This window comes from Callospermophilus lateralis, chromosome 4 (genome assembly GCF_048772815.1).
Source record: "Callospermophilus lateralis isolate mCalLat2 chromosome 4, mCalLat2.hap1, whole genome shotgun sequence".
Lineage (NCBI taxonomy): Eukaryota > Metazoa > Chordata > Mammalia > Rodentia > Sciuridae > Callospermophilus > Callospermophilus lateralis.
Window position 1 is genome coordinate 16,038,190 of NC_135308.1, and position 17,259 is coordinate 16,055,448.

General features: G+C 41.6%; 1 protein-coding gene across 4 annotated transcripts in view; it reads left to right on the top strand.

Moving 5' to 3' along the window:
* Nucleotides 1-17,259, top strand: part of Csgalnact1 (chondroitin sulfate N-acetylgalactosaminyltransferase 1) — a 319,803-nt gene that overhangs the window by 126,162 nt on the left and 176,382 nt on the right. For 2 of the 4 annotated variants that reach the window (XM_076853624.1, XM_076853628.1), the window contains exons 2-3: nucleotides 14,124-14,283; nucleotides 14,600-14,686. The exons of 1 other annotated variant lie outside the window; for it this stretch is intronic. The gene's annotated coding sequence lies outside the window, so the exon portion shown is untranslated. Of the gene's footprint in view, nucleotides 1-13,069; nucleotides 13,132-14,123; nucleotides 14,284-14,599; nucleotides 14,687-17,259 lie in introns of those variants that run through there. One more of the 4 variants, XM_076853625.1, reaches the window with a different exon arrangement.

Sequence of the window (17,259 nt, forward strand, 5' to 3'; positions counted from 1 at the left end):
TTAATATCTGTTTTGAAATATAATTTAATTATAAGCATGTATGATTCACTTTAAATGATGTTTATAATTAACTATTATTCGGCTTACAGAATTTCTGAAAATTTAATAATTATTTCTCACAAACCTTTAAGAGCTGGTTCAAGTACAGCACCAAATGAGATCATTTGTTAGAGCTGCAGCCAAGCTTAAAGAAAACCCTTGGAATTATAGAATCTCAGCATCCAAACATGGATATTTATGATCCCTAAACAATAAAGCAACAGCCATGTTTTGTCAAGTTCAGCAAATAGGGGCACATCTGTATCAATGATGTAGACGGAGGAACTGAGAAGAGATTATAAATGTAACAGTGAGGTGCACTGTGTCTTCATAGTGGAAGTACTGTGAACGGCTGTGCTACTGTGCATTTCTTGCAAACTCCGAGTTTAGTGGTGCCCAGGCTGTAGCTTCAAATTGGCCACAATGGACCATTTACTTCATGGGAATATTGACTTCACATCAGGGCTTGATTGATTGCTTTGTTGTCTAGACTTAAGAAAAGGATGAAGAAAATTAAAGATTAAAGTTAATGGTGTCTCCTTTGCGTAACATTACATCATGAGCAGCAATAAAAACGTTTGAACTATTCTTCTAGTATTTAAAAAACAATGATCTGACTTAGCAACGTCAGTCTTTCTATCCGGAGTGAATAATGAATTATTTTACTCTCAACCTCAAAGGTCAGCAAGTATTCATGTTGGAGCTATTATACTCGTTCATCAGTTTCAACCATACATTGCCTACAGAGGTGGGATTTGGCAGAAATGAACCAAGCCATTGACTATATGGAATTTATGATGAAGATATTGTATCTTTTATTACTTGTAGATCACATGCCACCTGTATCCGTAATATTTATAATGAATATGTGTACATAGTTGTAGGGGTGCATGCCCCCTTTTCCTGGCTAGCTGGTGGTTAAACGTTTGTCCACACACCTCTGACCTCACTCTTCCAAAACTGCAGGTGGAAGTTCTGTTATTGCGTCTGCTGACTTTCTTAATAATCCTAGGATGAAACTTATCAGCCATCACCGTCTTAAATACAGCATTGGCTTCTTTATTCTAACTTCCTTTTCTCTTAGGAACTCAAACTAGTTGTCCTCTGTCCTCATTTCTATAAAAACTATCAATGCCTGGATCTTTCTACAGAATTTTTACCACATTTGAAAAGTTTTAAATTTCTCTGTTTATCTATTCCAAATACAAAACAGATAATTTTCCTGCTTTTGCCTCACAGATTCTTCTGTTACCTTTAAAAAGCTTTTCCTTGCCAGCATTCTTCTGACAGATTCTGGGTGTGACAATGAGTGACTCATGCTTCCCATTTGAGGGACCTTGGCTTCTTCTGATGATCCAGGTTGGGTCTGAGAAGGAGCATCTACAAAAGCTTTAAGTCATTGTCACCTCCCAGGGTGTTGATACTTTCTTCTTGCCCAGGACTCAATTCAGAGTGTCTTAAAAATTAAAGATATTATTTTAAAATTAAAAAAAATATGTTCTTTGGAAGCCATAGGAAGTCTTCTAAACTATATGATAACAGTGCTTATTTATGGTATGTCAGGTATTGGGTTTTGTACTTTCTCTTTGGCCCCGCTGCTTTGGGCACAACATGGCGGGAGTGCAAGGCAGGGGCACACAGGGGCACATCCTTAGTGACACTTCCCAGTAGGCCCCACTTCTAAAAGTTTCATCTCTTCTCATTAGCTCCGTCCCTGGGACTGAGTCTTTAACATATGGACCTTCAACATCCAAATGCTGGCGGTACCTTTGCACTCCTCATCTTGGAAAGAAGAGAACTGAAACTGAAGAAGGAAAACTTGCCCAAGGTCTCAAGTAGCCAGACTAGGACTTGAGCCCAAGTGCATCCTGTTCTACGTCCACCACGTTATCCTACCTGTTGTCAAAATACCTGTGACAGTTCTCTCAAGTAATCTCAGTGGCCTCTGCTTTCGTTTTTAGTGTCAATATTTGGCTAGCATTCTCTGAAATTTAAAGTCCAAGGACAGGGCCATTTTATTACTGTGACATGAATGCCGTTAAGGATTCAAGAAGTGTCTTAAACATAAAAAAGAAAGTCAGACTTTGAAAAGCCTCCACTGACTTCTCCTCTCTCTCAGCCCCTGTGCACTTGACCACCAAGCCCTGGTTCCATGCTTAGAGTGTGTCACCAACCTTGGCCCCCATCTGGTACCAGCCCCTCCGTTCAGGCCTTCAGTCTTAACTGCTGGACCCTTCTGGTGAGTTCCACATCTTCAGTCTTCGCCTCTGCAGCCCAGATCTCAGCACAGACCCAGAATGAGCTTCTCTCTTTAATTCCTTTAGAGGCTCTGTTGCCTTTGGACGTGGTCCCTTCACTCTCTGGAGCTTCCCAGCCTTCCACTTCCCCATGGGCGTCTGGAACTCCGGCCAGGCTGAACCTGCCATGCCTCTATGTCTGGGCTTTGTCCATGGGTACTGCCTGCCCACAGTGTCCAATCCTTCTCTCTCTGCACTGCACCTACCCTATGCGACTCGGGTTGGAATTGGATTAGCCGAATCCGATGCTCTTCCCCATGTGGGTCTTCTCAGAGCCCGTGGTCTTCCAAGCTGTAGAGTAGGGACGCGATCGGTGAGCCCGGACAGGGACTGGGGCCCCATCATATAGCTGGGCAGTTTGAACAAGGGATAGTTCGGTCACCTTCCCTCCACTCTATTAAAAATTCCTATTCTCCTTTAGAGGTAAAGAGTTCAGTATGGAAGAAGATGAGTGGGGTGATAATTATATGATGAGATGGAACAGGAGGGAAAAATTTAGAAAACAGTCGCAGGTGCAGGTGTGCCAGGAAAAAAGTGCTAGCAAAGAATTTCTGCTCTTTGGATTGTGGTTTCTAGGAGAATGGGAAATTTGACACTGGGGTTCCTGAAGTTCCTTGAGAGCTGTGCATACAACCTTAGGGATCACAGTTCATAGTTCTCTGTGTTATAGTCACTAGGGGATACATCTCACAGAGATACAGAACTCCCTGATTATTTCCTGATCATGGGACTCAAATGAATACAAATTTCATTTTAATCCTATAGGAATATAATGACTTTTAAGACCCTATTTTGCTTATCTATAATCTTCCTTTAAGGTATTAAGTAAATGACATTTTAGTATTAATCAGTACAATTTTGCTTGAAGATATCCTAACATGTCAAAACAGATAAGTCAAAATAAACTAGTATATCCATTGTGGAAAACCATATGGAGGTTCCTCCAAAAACTAAAACTACAGCTACCATATGACCCAGCTCTCCCCCTTCTGGGTGTATGTTCAAAAGAAAAGATATCAGCAGGTCAAAGAGATGTCTGCATGTCCCTGTGCTGCTGCGCTATTCCCAATAGCTATACTATGGAACCAACCTAGGTGCTCATCAACTGATGAATTGATAGACAAAATATGGTATGTATACACAAGGGAATATTATTTGCCCATAAAGAAGAGTAGAATCATATCATTTGCAGAAAAAAATGGATGAAAATGGAGGTCTTCATGTTAAGTGAAAAAGTCAGCCACAGAAAGACAAGCATCACTTTTTAAAAAATGTGTAGAAGCTTTAAAAAGAAAGAAAGAAAGAAATATAAGGTCTGAAAGTAGAAGAGGGACTATTAGGGGAGGGAAAAGGGTTGGGAGAGAGAAGTAGAGACAAAGTGGAAGAGAGAGGGCAGTAGGGAGGGTGGACAGGGGGCCATTCTCTGCTACCTCTCTTATCGAGATTATATTTTTGTTTTTTCCTGGTGGTCTTGAAAGACCCACATCTGATATTTATTTCATTGGTGCTAATTTTGCAGTTTTAACAAATTGTTTTATTTGACTGAAATTAGCACTGAAGGTTAATCTCAAAGAAGGGGTCAAAAGAAGTCACAAATGATGGAACATTATTGGAATAAGTGACTGACCTCTCAAGCAATCTGTTCTAAAGGGCAATGTTTATTTGATATATAAGTGTTATTGTATATAAAAACATGTTTTTTTTATATTAAGGTCATCTTAATGAGCATTTTTGCACCAGTTTGACCCTGTGAGTACTTCAGGACTCTAAGATGAAATATCAATTCTACGATCCTTGGTGGGCCTCTGTCCCCATTTGAATCCACCCTTCTCTATCACTCCCTGCTCTCTGCACCTCTCACAGAGGAGTGGGGGGTAATCAGGCAGCAGCCAGCAGGGCTGTAGGGTGTAGCAGAAATTGCTCTGGACGGTTGGATCTTGGCTCAATCACGTTCCTTCTTGGCTTCAGTTTTACAACTGTAAGTTTGAGAGTTTGGAACCCGTGAGCTCTGAGATCAGTCCCAGTTTCAGTTCTCTGTGATCAGAGTTTACTAAGCACCTATCTGAGTAGCTTCAGTGCCGGACCCTATAGAGAATGAGAAGCACAAAACCAATCTATGTGTTAAAAGAAAAGGGGTGAAGATTCTGAGTCTGATCCATGGGTGTTACACAAGTGTAACTGTCTGTGCAGGTGTCTTGAGCTGCACCTGTAAGGTGAACGCTCTTGACTCACCTATTTCCACATCCACAAATAAGAAAGCTAGAAGAAACCAAACCTGCCAATCATGGTGGAGCACATCTGTAATCCCAGTGGCTTGGGAGGCTGAGGCAGGAGGATCTCAAGTTCAAAGGCAGCCTCAGCAACTTAGTAAGGCCTTAAGCAACTGAGAGAGACCCTGTGTCTAAATTTAAAAAAAAATTATATATATATATATATATATATATATATATATATATATACACACACACACACACACACACACACACACACACACACACACATACAATATACGAAGGACTGGGGATAGGGATGTGACTCCGTGGTAAAGCACCCCTGGGTTCAGTCACCAGTACAAAAAAAAAAAAAGGAAAAGAAAGAAAAACTAAACCAAAAAAAGGAACAGAAACAGAAGGAAACCAGCGAGATGCTTAAGGTTCTGTTATGAGGCAGGACAGTATAATAGAAAACCCTCAGGAAGTAGACAATGAGATTGAATCCTGACAACGTCCCATATTAGCTTTGGAATCATTATTTAACCATGTGAGTCCTGGTGTCCTTAGTAGAAGCAAAACTTATAGTACCTGCTTCATGAAGCAGTCGGCAGCAGTATGAGTCAGCGGGGATAGGGAGCCCTGGTGGTAGGTGATCGATACATATTCTTAAAAAGAGGCAGAAAGAGTCTTATAAAAACATTTGACTACTGCAAAGAACGAGAAGACCTCACTTCATTCTTTAGGAATCACCCCAAAATAAATAAATTCCAGTGTTAGAGTGAGTACGAAGAAAGAGTTAGGCTCATATTTCACTAGTGACATTGCAGATTGTCACAGTGCCTTGGGGAGAGCTTCCTGGAAATTTGTAATAAAAGTCACAGAGTTGATTATGGTTTTTAAAGTTTTTTTTTTCTGGGCTTTTTTGATCATAACCTAAGAAAATAGCTCAAAAAGATAAACAAACTGGTTTATTTAAAAATGCTTGACTGGGTTATAATAATGTATGGAAACAACTAGCTGAAAGATGCCTAATTAAACCGTGTTTTAGCAATTCAGCGGAATATTGCTCCACTCAAAATGACAGATTCATAGATTAAGTCGACGTGGAGAAGTCAAGAAAAAAATTAGAAAATAGTCTTCTTGTGGTGAATGCGAACGCATAAAACCTATATCTTTGCAGTGACAAAGGTTAGAAGCAAATTTTGTAAATCTCTGGTTTTATGCTGGGAGGGGTGATCTCTACTTTAATTTCACGACCATGATAGTATGATGATTGCTACTAAAAGAGAAAGAAAGTGAAAACATGAGTTATGTGTCTGAGATAGAACAAGGTGTTTATAAAAATAGACGAGTGTGTAAAATACAGGATGAAAATGCAGAGCAGAAGCAGAGTTACAGAAAAATAGACCTTGGATGCCTTGTAATTTTAGGAGTCTGTCTCACCAGTGCATTGTGAGAGTAGTTATCACACATAAGACATGCTTTTCCCAGAAATAATTTTCAATTCGGCTAAAACCCCAAAATAGGGAGATGAAAATTCATGAGAGGAGTTGTTCTTAAAGACAGCGAGCTCCCTGTCAACTGCACTGTCTCTCGCAGCTGCCTGTCCTTCTTTCCTTTCTTTTATGATAACGGGGAAGGTTTTCTAGATGCCGAGATGTTTTAAATTGCCTCGTTGAGTTGCTCTTATTTTTTTTTTTTTATGTTTCCCCAAAGGGTCACAAAATCTATCCACTTAAAAAGAGAAAATGATGTGTTTTTAGTGTAAAGAGAGAATAGCCACTTTAGGGCCCCACCAGGAACGGGAACGCATGGAATCTGCCAACCTGCCACATGCGACCATCTCAGATGTCAGGGGCCGCACAGGGAAAATGGAATGAAGGATCTGCTGGGCGGAGGGGTACCTCCTCTTCACCCACGGAAAGCCCAGGTCAAGTCTTGAGTGTGTATGACCAGCATTTAAAAGATGGCTGGAGTGCACCTGGCCACCTGCAGCACTCTCTGGGGAGGGGCCCCCTTTCCCTTGGGCCTTCCTGGAGCGGGGGTTACTCCTTGCGAGCTGACTACCTTTGGTAAATAATGAGGGATCCTGCTAGGTACAGGAGGGGTCTAGGTGTTTCAGGGGATGGAGGAAGCTTTGCATCTGAAATTCCCAGAGAAATTTTTGATCCAAGTTACAAATGTAGGGAGGATTCCTGTAAGAGAATTGGTGGAGTCACAGAGCTGGAAGGGCTCTTGCCCACATTTACAGCCATCAGTATGGACGTGGCCAAAACCAATTCTGTGGATTTCTGGCCATGTGTTTTCCATGGTACCTTGCTGTAGAGTCCACCCTGCCTTCCATTGCTTTCTACTGATAGCAGTTTTCTGCTGCTATCATGCAAAAGATTAGCTTTCAGACTTAGAAATGTAGCTGGTAGTTATTTAATGCACAAAGAATCTTTTTAAGCCATCAAAAGCATGAGTCAGCAAGTCATAACCTACAGCGTCATTCCAGTCTCCTGCCCCCGCCCCCCACACCCTGTGGTGCTGGGGAGTGAACCCAGAGCCCTGCATATGACCAGACAAGTGCTCTGCCACTGAGCTGCATCCTCAGCTTCCCAGAACTCTGTTTGTCCACTAGAGGTAAGAAGTTTAATTTTAAGAATTCAACTCTGAAATCAGACCACCTGGGATGGTGTGTGACCTTAACCAAGTGATATAACCTCTCTCAACTTTGGTATCTTCATCTGTAAAGTGGAGCATAACCATACACACCTTAGATTCCTTAGGTGAGGATCCCATGGAATAATCCACTAGATTGGGCAGGCCCCAAATAAATCTAGCTAGTAGCTAGTTATTGTTTTTGTTCCTCTGAGGGTAGTTACAACTAATTCTATCAAAATCTTAAGAAAATAAGAACTGTATTTTTTTTGTGTGTGGGGGGGTGTATTTTGTAGGCACAATCCTTTGTCACTTAGAAAAACCTTCTGAAAACCAGAAATCTTTCTTCAATAATCTCTTACATGTCTAGTATGACATTTTTTTCTGTGACTTTTCATCCAACCGCTGTCTCGATAACTCACAGATTTAACCACTTTCCTTTAGAACTTTTTTCTCTACAATGGTCTTTCAATATTCTTATTGCTTTATGGAAGTATAAGTTGATATATAATAAAACCACGTGTAATATTTAAGTTGAATTATTTGATTAGTTTTCATATAAGTGTAACCTGAAACCATTTCCAGAATCAAGATAATGGGCATAATATGTCTCCTTGATAATCTCACTCGTCCGCCCAGGTCCCTTGTGGCCCTTCTCACTCCAACCCCCATCTTCAGAGGCACACTGGCCTGCTGGACTTTCACATAAATGGGATCAAGCCATATGCATTCTATTCGTTGGACTCCCTTCTCTCAACTCAGTGATAATCGGTGCCAATATGGGTTCCAGGAGTTTCCTGAGTACTCAAATATTTTTTCTTTGTTCAATCTTTACCCTGTTTTGCTTACCTGGATATGATATGGAATGAAAACATATCTTAGTGATTAATTTTTTGATTAAACATCTGTGTTTCTTGCCATCTACTATGCCCTGTAAATAGTATACAGCAATTTGTTTTCCCTGAGGGCAATACCCACTTGCATTCTGTATGAATAGATTCTTTTAAATGATGTCAATGAGCATCATTGCTATTTATTTACTTATTTGGATTTAATATTAATATTTCTCCTGTCTCCCTGGCATGCATGTGGCTCAGGAGCTGTCCCTCCCCCCCGCCACCATATTGGATTGATTGACTAAATTCAGTTATACAAATATTTACACCAGGTTTTCATTTTCATGGTAAAATGTTTATTCCGTTAATGTCACAGTCTTCTTTCAAAAATACGGACAATATGTTCTCAATTCCCTTGCAGTTGGGGCGTAACATGAAATAAGCTAAAAAATTGATACAGCAAAAGCAATACATTTGCAAGCTAATGGGAGATCATTTGGGAGGCAAGTCCATTTTTGCAGTGACTTTTTTAACCATCATCAGACTCTCTCTCAAGTATTGACATTTCTGCATCTGGGATGGAAGAAGACGAAAATTGCCATTCAAAATAAAAATGCCTGTTCAAGTTTGGTGAAAGATTTAATTTCTTCATCGATCACAGTGTCACCAGCTCTATGAATACTATAGATCAAGCCTTTGGTGCCAGTAGCACAGAGACTTGGCAGCTGGTAGAGGGTAGAATTTAGCCAGAAGGAATCATAAAGGAGCCAGAAAAAACAAAGTTGACCCATTCTGCATCTCAAACTCATGTTCTGGGCAGTTGTCCTGAGTGTTTTGTTTGCCTAAGAAGTCTGGGCTTGCAGCAGTTTAAAAACCAAACTAGTAATGGAGATGTATACACTGATCTTAAAAATGCTTCAAGAATTCCAGTAGCAGATAGATTTTATGTAGGACAATAAAAACGTAAGTGCAGTTTCTGTCCTAGAAGGTAATTTGGAAATGATCTGTTCCAAACTTCTATTTTGCAAGTAACTTCCCAAGGTCACACAATCATCCAGGGGCATGCTGTGGCTTCTGTGTGTTGGGGTTGGTGAGTTGGTGTGCAAGGTGTTGGGATCTACAGTTTGTTCTCTTGGGCTGTCTCTGTTGCGTGGCACAGTGCATCCTAGATGAGCATCACCTTGATCCCTGCATCTTCTTTGGGTGACATGACTTTGTTGATTGGAGGGCTGTGATTGCCTAACCACCAGCCGCTCCAAAAGGCCACAATGAGAGGTACACTCAGCTAGTGGACAAACCTGTGGTTCAATTTGGTTGGCTAATTACTCTGGATCAATGAGTCTGGCAAAGTCTTTATACCCAGGAAATCCTTATACTCAGAAACTTAAGTTCTTTTTAAGTGCCTCTTCCCTAGTTTTCCCACCGAGGTCAGATCGCTATCCTGAATCCTCACCACACATTCAGCAGCTTGTTCCGACCTGTAACTTACCCTCTTGCACAAGGATTCTCAATCGGGGTGGGGAGACAGTTAAGGATCACCTTCCTTCACTGAGAATCACCGGTTCAGTCCAGCCCCCCTTATTTTACATATCCGCAACTAGAGACTCTTAGACATTTAGGCTTGTCTACAGGCTCATAGTCACTCATTGAAGAGCAAAAGCCAAATCTCTTATTCTGGACAGGATTAAGAGTGGCAGATCTCCCTGAACCACTGTTCATGTCTCGTTAACATCTGTGATGGTATTGAGCACCTCTGAGCAGCTGCAGTATCTAATAGGGGCAGGGCCAGCCCAGGATTTACTGGAAGAAGGTATCAAATATAAAGAACAATTGCATGTGAGCGTAACTGCAGGACTGCAGATTGCATGCTGGAGGGCAGCTCTCTTTCATGGGGATTCATCAGCCATCTGTATCTTAACTGATTTAGAAGAAAGATTGTGTTCCCCATCTCAATCCAATCGCAAATAAAACAATGTAGTTTCTAAAAGAAACTAGTTACAATTCTGACCCTTTCCAGTCAATTAGTCACATTTCTTTATGCTCTAAGAGTGTATTATTTATACCTATAGTTGTGATGTGAGTCATTTCATTTTCTCTCTTGCCAGTGTTTCCCATGTTGACTATGTGAAGATGGTTAAAACTGCAGACTAGGGGTGAAGGGGTCCCCAAGCCAAGTTTGGAAGACACTTGTCAAATCTTTATAGAGTATCAGGAAAATATTTGTTTTCTTTAAGGCTAATAGACCTGTACATTTTAAAAGAGTCTTTGAATACATTAATGACATAATTTTTATCATCTGAGATGACCTCCATTATCATTTCCCATCAGGATTCTAAGAAAATAAGAGTGGCCTTACTCCACTTAAAGATTAGAAATAAAAATTGATATCTTCTCACTTAATCTCATCTGTGCATTCCAAAACAGGACACAGATTTTCCTGTTTATCAGTCACAGAAGGACAGGAGAGTACCCTTTGTGGAGAAGGCCTCATGCTTTTTAAAGTCATTTGTACCCTAAAACATGCCATTTGCAGTAAAAATTATTTAATGTGGAAGGAATGTGGTTAAGAATACACATTTTTTTTTTTTTCATGTGTAGCGGCCAAGGCGCTTTCTTTTCGGAGACATGCGCTTGAGAAAGATGATAATTTTAGAAGTTGGCTACACAGTTCCTGACCCTGACCTGACTCTGGCTTCCAGTACTAACATGCAGAAGATGCAAGGGATTGTACACATTTAAAAGGGTTTCCATCCAGTTCTTAAAGTACATATGATTATGTGTCTATGCACAAAGGCAGTCTTCCGGGGCAGCCACCTACCTTGTGACTTGGTGTATTATAGACACCTATTTGTGGCTTGGTGCATTTCGTTGATTTTAGGCATGCTTAGGGGAAAGAGTCTTCTTAAACCTCTCTCCTTGTTTCAACATTTCAGGACTCAGTGGATCTGACACACACACGGTTGAGATGGGTGACAGATGTAGGGATTTAAGTTGATGACAGTGATCAAGCCTGGGAGCTGGAGGCTGCAGGAGTAGTATTTTCACGCTATGACATCAATTGTGGTTTTGAAGATTCTTGAAAATCCAAATGGGAAGAATGTTCACAAATTAAGCATACCTTGACTAGAATGATGACCAGATTGTTAAATATTACTGCTCTCAATTATTCCTGTTCAATATTTTAGATCATTCTTTTCTGTAGACCATTTCTGGAAGTCTCCATGTACCAGGATTAAAGGCTGGCCGAGTTCAGGAGGACTGGTAATTAATGTATGCCTAACTCTATGACCTTGGGTGGGGTGACTTCCTAACCTTTAGAATCCTGATGGGAAGCTTCCACAATCCAAGCATGTGATGTTTCCATAGACTTCTCCCAGCCATTCTGGTGCACAGCCAGCCTTGATCTGCCTACTGCTCACCATAACTTAAAGGTGCAAAGTCACATAAGCTCCTTCATATCGATCCCTGTGCCAAACTATCAAGGACACACTGGACTCAGACAACAGGGGAGTGGACTCAGCTCAGACACTAGTGTGCAAACTGAGGGTTGTCTGCTTGTCACTTTGGGAGCAAGACACTTTATCTGCTCTATCTACTGCAGTTATTTCCTAGAGTGAGTTCTAACTTTTAGCACATTCTTACTGAGACTCGGGAAGGCTGGTCAGAGGATGTGTTTCTGTTACTGTGATTTTTTTTTTTTTTTTGATTTTTTTTATGAGGACAGATCAGAGGATCCTCTGGGGGCTATATTCCCAAAGCCTCCATGGCAGTCTTTGGCTGCTGCCCCCATGTCTGCCTAACTTGGGCACATGCAGCTACCCACCCACAAGCCCCATCTTCACTGTTAAAGAGACACACACAAAGACTAGTACTTGCATGGAAGGCAAATGTGCAAGAGTGGAAAGACTTGCTTTTCTCTTCCTTTATAGAGTTTTGGTTTTTGAAAGTGAGAAAAATCCTGGCTCTACCACATGTTAGCCAGGCAGATTTTTTAACACCTCATTTTTCCCATTTGTAAACGTGGGAATATTAACGCATATATCCACAGCATCACTGTGGGAATCATGTGAGTTCCTACACATCTCAGCAGCAGGTGTGTGGCACATGGTAGGTGTGCTGCTGATATGCCTTCCCTTTCTTCTACTGGGCATAGGTCCAGTTGAACACAACCCCTTCTCCTAGGCACGCCCACGGTTCATCTTCTGTAATTTTCCATGATGCCATTCCCATTCCACCCTGATCACTAAAGGGGCCTTGTCAGTGATTCTGCCTTCCTGTATTTTTTTCCTTTTCCCTTACTGGCTTGAGAACACTCCCCTCTGAAGGAACAGGAGACTTGGAACTACTAAGGAGATAGGCACTTCCCAGAGCCCAGGAGCAGGGTTTTAATGAGTTCTTTCACTCCAAGAGGGGGACACCGAGCCATCCTGGGCCTCTTATCCTGCAGTTTGGCATTGCAAGTGCTGAGCTCTTGAAGCTGGAGGAATGCGGATTACTGTGTGGAAATGAAAAGACTGTGAACATTTTTCTTCAAGTTGCTGAACTGAAAAGTACAAGTTAGATTATTAATGATCATGGGGAGGTATGAGCTGACAGTCTATTTGTTTTCATTATTAAAACAAGTGTGGTTTTGGATTATGTAGATTTCCTCCCTTTTTTTGCTTGGATGGCAAAGAATATTCATTAAGGATATCAGTAAAGACCATGCCAGTGATTGAGCCTCCGGAGCTGTCCCCTGCATGCTGAAAGACAGAAAGGAAAATTTAAGTGGTGGAGAATGAGAATGAGAGATTGATTGGAAGCCAAATTATAAACTCATTTCAACTCTCGGCCTGCAGGCTGTGAAGTAACATTATTTGTTGTCAAGGATGGAAAACAACTCAGATTCGGGTCCAAGTGATTATTCCACTTTGACACTGCTGCCTTCCTGCCAACTGCAGTTCCATTTAGACATAGATTAATTAGTCGGGCAGAGGCGGAAGTGGGCTGAGAGAGCAGAAGCCAAAGAAGGCAGCCGGCAGCACAGGCCTCTTGCGGGGTCCCAGGGACTTGGCCCCAGGCAGTTGGCAACCCACAGCAACATTAAGCCCACAGCGAACTTGGGTAAGAGAAAACAGACTCTAGACTTCTATGGTAATATTCTTTACACATCTGCTGACTTTGTTCATGCCAGTGAGTCAGAGAAAACCTTCAAACTTAAATCACCAGCAGGTGGTCCCCACACAGGGGGATCAGCAGTGTGCAGACAGGAGTGGCTTATCACTCTTTCCTTCCGCCTTGTATAAGTCCTGTTGGACTTTTCTTTTCTTTCTTTTTTTAATTCCTGGAAGTGAAATGAAAACAATTGTACAGACACACACAGAGAGAGAGCACTATTGAATTATCAGGACAGATGGAATATAATCATGAAAACTCTTGGGAAAGAAATCTGCCTTGGTTAATGGAAGACAGCATTATCAACACATTTAACAGGCAGGGTTCAGACTTCTTCCAGAACATTTCTCGCTGGTCTTTGATCCAGAGTATTTTGCCTGTACCTCGTTCCCATTCTGCTTTTTATTTTACTTGCTGCATTTGTTTCCTCCGGTGAAATTCCTCAGAGGCAGGAACAGTGTGGGGCCCATTGCTGTCCCCACACCACGCCTCCCCGGGAATACAGGGAGCGTGGAGAGCCGCAGGCTGGCAGGGGCTGGGGTTCACGCCCTCGGACGCGGCAGCCGCGGCATCCAGCAGGACACAGCTCACCCACTCCCTGTTCCTAGGGAGGTGTCCCCGCCCGCGCGGCACGCTGTAGCGCGTGCGGCGCCAGCAGTGGCCGGCGTGTCAGTCTCCGCGGCGCGGCGCCCTCCCGGGGGAGCGGCGGCTGCAGGCGCGGGAGATGGCGCTGCGCTGCGGCCGCTGGGCGCGCAGCCTCCGGGGCGGCCCCGTGCTCCTGGCAGGCTGCCTGGGAGCCGGCGCTCCTCGCTGCCTCCCTCTGCGAGGCGTGTGGATGCTTTCCTTCCCTCGAGGAAAACTTATATGAGGATTTTCTTTTTCTTTTTCTTTTTTTTTTTTTTTAACATTTTATTCCTTGGATTTTTTTTTTTTTTTTTAAGTGGCGGCGCTGAACGCGGTCCTTGCAGAGGGCGGCAGCACTTTCCCTCCGGACCCCTACCTGGGAGCCCGAGCGCGACTCCAGCGCTGTCACAGCACCAGAAGCAGATGTGCGAGTCAGGAGCAGCACGTTGGCGGCTGTGCGCGGCTCTTCCTGGCAAGGTTAGCTATTTTTGTTGGTTGTTTTTCACGTGAAAATGCTCTGCTTTGACTCACACCATCTTCTGCATGGCTTCCACTCTTTAAAACCTTGATTGTTTTTATTTTAAAACAAATAATTCGAATTTTACTTATTAAAATGGGGGGGTGGGGTGGGGAATATCATCTTGCTTTTTGGAGTAATACTTTCAGATGAATTGAGTTTTGTGTACAAAATCCTGTAGTATTTTACCATTTTGTAATTGCACCTGAATTTAAGACATGGAAATTTACAGGGGTTACCTCCTTTTCTTATTTATTTATTTTTATTTATTTATAGGCTCTTTTGCATTTCAAGGAGAGAGTCTGAATGATTTTTACCTAGGGGAGGAATAATGTAGATCTTAACCTTTTCTTACACTTCCAGGTAAGTGAGTCTATTTAACATAGATGAATTAAAAAGCAAAGCTGTGTTTGGTCTGAGTTGTATTCAGCATTCTGGATATGTTTGAAATGTGTTAAATTTCATTTATTTTCAATAACTTGATTAATAGCAAGACATTATTTCAAAATATTTCTTTTTTCCAAGTAGCACAATTACTTTACTTTGAATCCTTTTATTCACTTTTTAAAGAATATAATCTACATTTAACTTTCCCAACTTTTTTTGTTATTCATCTCAGATTGGCAAGTCAATAACATAGCTAGAAGAGCTACATAATTCTTCTTCTTTTTTTTAAGTTCACTTAAGCAGAATTTTTCCCCTCCTTTTAGAAGCTGGGACAGAGTATTAAACTTTCTAAAATATTTACCCTACCTCCAATCATATGGGTATCATAATTTTGACCATGCTACAAAATAATGATTTAAAGAAAGTCGTTTAGGAAATTGAAGAGTGATCTTTTTGTTTTCTAACTTACAACATCTCAGGGGTATACTTGCTAGAACTCTTTTGAGAAGAGCCCCCTAATGGGTTATATGGTGAGTTTTTGGCTGAAGACAAATGTAAATTTCTGGAACATTGTTTCAATTCTGCTCTCATAACTAATAATTTTGAGAGCATTTTTTTTTTTTTTTGCAATAAGGTATTTTATTGCATCTGGCAGGACTAAACTTAAAAACGAAAACAAAACCAACACCTTTGGGACATCATTAGTGTTGAAATGCAACAGTCTGAATTGGGAAGTTGTATAGATGGTTCTCAACTTTAGCAGCACAATACTTTTTTTTTTTCATTTTCTTTAGAAATAATTCAGTAGACATAAAAATGAAAATAGACAAGCTGTGTTCTGCATACACATACCTACAAAAAGTGTCCTTTGTCTTCCTTCTTCATTGAACAAATGTCTATAGAGTTTTTATTCATGGTCCTGTGTGTTTTGCTATCCTGAGAAAGAGAAAAGAGTAGAAGTCAAATCGTTTGGTTTGGCATTAATGAAATGCCTTCCACTAAAATGACAGGGTGTGCAATTTTAAGGGGGATGGCTTTTGAGTTACTAATAATAGAGAAAATATAAATAACTGTAACCAAAAGTTAAAATATAAGCAAAAATAGCTGAAGAATAGTTCTTCACAAATTTTTTCTGAGTAGCAAGTCAAGTGACCAAGAGGTCTAAGTGATGCCAGGGGCATGTGGAATTGTTCTCTTCTTGGATCTTGTGAAGTTTAATGTTTTTGAGAATGTCTTGGAAGATGTAAAAGAGCACAATTTCATTAGAGATCATAATTGTCCAAACCTTGAGATAATATTAGAAAAGAGTCAGAGTAAACTTAAAGAAGCAGCCAAGGGCTGATTGAGGTCTATTTGGGAAAAGGCAAAGCTACAGCATATTTATGGCCTGAAGTTAAGGTTTAGATTAGCAGGACAGGGCAATATTTGGTAGAAGAAAGGCAAGGCGTACATAATAGGCTGAATTTGAGTGATAGTCATAAGGCTGTTGAATCCTAGTACAGAGACAGGAGACATTGCCAGGGAGCCAAAACTCCAGGGCATTGCAAGCTTGGAAAGGGATCCTTTTCCCTGGGACTGCACCTCACTTTTATGGACTCCAGTCTCGAACATCCTTCAGCAGTGTACCTCCCCCAGACCTGCAAGAAATCAAAGTGTAAATTGAAAACCTAGTGAGTGATTGTGTTCTCCCTCTGGTAAACCGATGTACCACACTGGCACAGGCTTGGTAACCATGGAATCCCAAGCAAGAGGAGTTCATTGCTTGATTCAAATATTTGCTAGCACTAGGCCTCAAAAGTGTTGCAGTAGGGGTATCTTCCTGTCCTGCACAATAGTTTATAGAGACTGTATCAGCATGGTTGCTACTCAGTGAATTGCTATTCACCTTACTTTTAATCTTCATTCGGTAACTTGTGACAACTCCTTAATGTGTTTCCTTCTTCTCTCTAAACTTGAAATGTATCCACATTCCCACATACTTAGTTCCCTTCCTCCTGTCAAGGGAGAGATGTGCTTCTGTCTCAGGACTGTACCCGGTTCCCCGTACTTCTGGTCTCACTTGCTCTGATCTCCCTACCTTATGATCCCTTCCCTTCCTGCTCCTCCCTAACTCACTGAGACTGCGCAGAGCTCTGTTGGTCTCCACATTCTTCTTTCTACCTGAAATACTTTCTCCTTCCGGCTCCCTACAGAACTTGTCTTTCAAACTCACCTTAGTGAAGCAGGCATTGCTTCATAGATGCTGCTTAGCCCTGAGAACCTGCCCCTGGCTCCTGAGAAGTGCCAAGTAAAGGAACGAATGGGGAGATGGATGGATGAACAATGGAGAAGTGAATAAAGGGGTGCCTCTCATTTCTGAAGGTGATGCCTCTTATTATGTCCCCCAGCCCCTTCTGGTTTCTTCTGCATGGCTCAGGCCATCACATTGTTACTACCGTTTGCAGGGTGGCCTTCTGCACACATCCTGGAGCAGCAGGCAGACCTTCTTTTTCATTTTGGTGGTCCAGCTCCTCCAATAGTGTCTGGGAAGTAGAGATTTGTTTGTGGAC